The sequence below is a fragment of the Etheostoma spectabile genome, chromosome 7 (assembly GCF_008692095.1).
Source record: "Etheostoma spectabile isolate EspeVRDwgs_2016 chromosome 7, UIUC_Espe_1.0, whole genome shotgun sequence".
Taxonomy (NCBI): domain Eukaryota; kingdom Metazoa; phylum Chordata; class Actinopteri; order Perciformes; family Percidae; genus Etheostoma; species Etheostoma spectabile.
The window spans coordinates 24,885,157-24,887,691 of record NC_045739.1 but is presented as its reverse complement, the minus strand read 5'-3'; positions in this window follow the sequence as shown (position 1 = coordinate 24,887,691).

The window sequence follows — 2,535 nt, the reverse complement described above, 5'->3', positions numbered from 1 at the left end:
CACACACACACACACACACACACAGACACTACATATCTCTGTCTGTCTCTCAATACGTCCTCATCTATCTCTGCCATTTTCTTATTTGCTCTCTTTCTAAACAGAGGGCTCCCCCGGGGGTTCACATTGTGTAGGAGCACACACACACACACACACACACACACACACGATTTCCCCATTTTATACCAACAAAATCGCTGGTGCAGAGATAATCTCGCCGCCATTTCTCATTCCAGGCTGTTCTCATGAATGTTCGTGGGCCTTCATATTATACCGCATACAACATTTATGCAATGTCATAAAATAGGGTTTTGACAGGGGAGGGGAGTTCATTTCCAAGGGGGGAAAAATTACTTCTACCCAGGAAAACATGTTTTTCTTCCTCAGGGGCGTTTTAATCCAAACGATCTTTTTCCCTAAACTTAACTTGTCCTTTTGGCACCTAAAGTTAACCACATGACGCTCGCTTTCTGTCAGCTGAACTCCACGGCCACGGGCGCTGAAAAAAACGGCATATTATCTCCTATTATTTCATTTGAAATATGGCTTTATTTTGGGATCTTTGACTCAAACGATTTCAAGTTCAGGAGACAAAAGGTAACGTCTCTAAAAGTTGTGAAGGGTAGAGACACTGAGGGGGATCACCAAAGGAGCACTAACATGGACTAATTAGTGGGAAGGTGGTCTCAAGTGGGTTAGGGTTAGGGGGGTTAGGGTTAGGGTTAGTGTTAGGGGGTTTGGGTTAGGGTTTTATCTGTCTTAATGTTTTTACTTTTAACTGTTTGTACTTGTGTTTTATCTGTTTTTCTTTGTTTTTAACTGATTTTGTGTAAAGCACTTTGAATCGCCCTGTTGCTGAAATGTGCTCTACAGATAAAGCTGCCTTGCCTTGCATGTGAGGCCCAATTTTCTTGTCTTATTTCAACACGCCCAAAGCACAGTTTTAAAGTAATAATAATAAAAATATCATCGACAGAAATGTCAGTAAAGCCACATCTGTCGCCAAACGAGGTGATTGAGACTGCATCTGCTGATTGAAAGCTCCAGAACAGCTACCAGATGGACGCTGAGTGAGTTCACACCTATCCTTCAGTAGACACAGTGGGATTTTGGGGTGAAATTATTTGGTTTTGTTGCGTTCACACGGTCAAAACAGTCGCTTAATTTGACAGAATATCTGAGTGAAACCCGCCGGCCCATGATGATATAGGGCTGTAGTCAAGTCCACCTTTGTCGAGTCCCAGACAAGTCCAAGACCAGGACTAGTTGAGACCAAGTCCAAGTAAAGACAGAGTCCAAAAAAGTTTGAGTCCAAGTCTAGACAGAGTCCAAATGAGAGACATTCAAGATCATTGAAAGCATACCAGAGGACCAATGTTAAACTATTTCCTTGGTTTTTATGAGGGTTTAGGTTGGTAATTAACAGACTTTCATCCATGGTGACTAGTTGCGTTTTTATATGGACCTAGTAGTGTGTCTAACTGTTCTGAGCCTAATATCCATGCATACTTCTCGAAAGTCCTTTTATATAGCCCTTAGTGGTCCCTAATCACGGTATCTGAAAAGTCTCTTTATTAGCCTTAGTGGTCCCCTAATACGTATATGAAGTCTTTTATATAGACCTTAGGGGTCCCTATACGTATCTGAAAGTCTCTTTTATATAGACCTTAGTGGTCCCTAATACTATCTGAATGTTCTGTTTATATAAACCTTAGTGGGGCCCTAAAATATATCTGACGTGCTCTCTGTATTTATAGAGACTTAGTGGTCCCTAATAGCTGTATCTAGTCGTTTAACTCGTGGCATATTATTTACTCTTTTTATATGACACAGTAGGTCCTCTGTCTCTGAGAGTTTTTTAATAGACCTTAGTGGTCCCCTAATACTGTCTTGAAAGTCCCTTTTCTCTGACCTTAGTGGTCCCCTAATACTGTATCTTATAAAGATGGTATAACAGTAGCCTATATCTATAGTAACATATCTATATAAGGATTGCACCCTCACCTAAAGTGAACTATACTCTAATTCACTTGGGAGGTAACCGAGACCCCCCCCCCATCCCCCGTTTTTAAGCGGACTAGAGTTCGACTGAGCTTTCACAACTGTTCAAACAATTATACGATAATTATACCAGTATATAAGAATGTTAATGAGATATGTTGTTTCGCTGTGTTAGTTTAAAACCGAGATAAGTTCTTCTACTGGACCTAAAGAGACTTGTGTCCCTTCCAGTCTACAGTAGGTGAGAAATAAGATATGATGAAGGGAAGCGGAGTGAAACACATGAATTGTACAGCGAGAGAGTGCGACATGTAGCTGCATCGCTGCCATGATGCAGATGTCGGAGGCAGATTGAGATAAACGACTGCAAAACATCGACAAATGCAATTACATGTGGATGGTTTGGCTGAGAGGTGATATGAACTGTGATACACCTGGATACTGCTTTGTCTTCATCGCTTCTGTCCTCCATCTCTCCGGGAATAGAACCAAGTCCTCCGACGCCGTACTCAATGTTAAAATTTATATGGATTT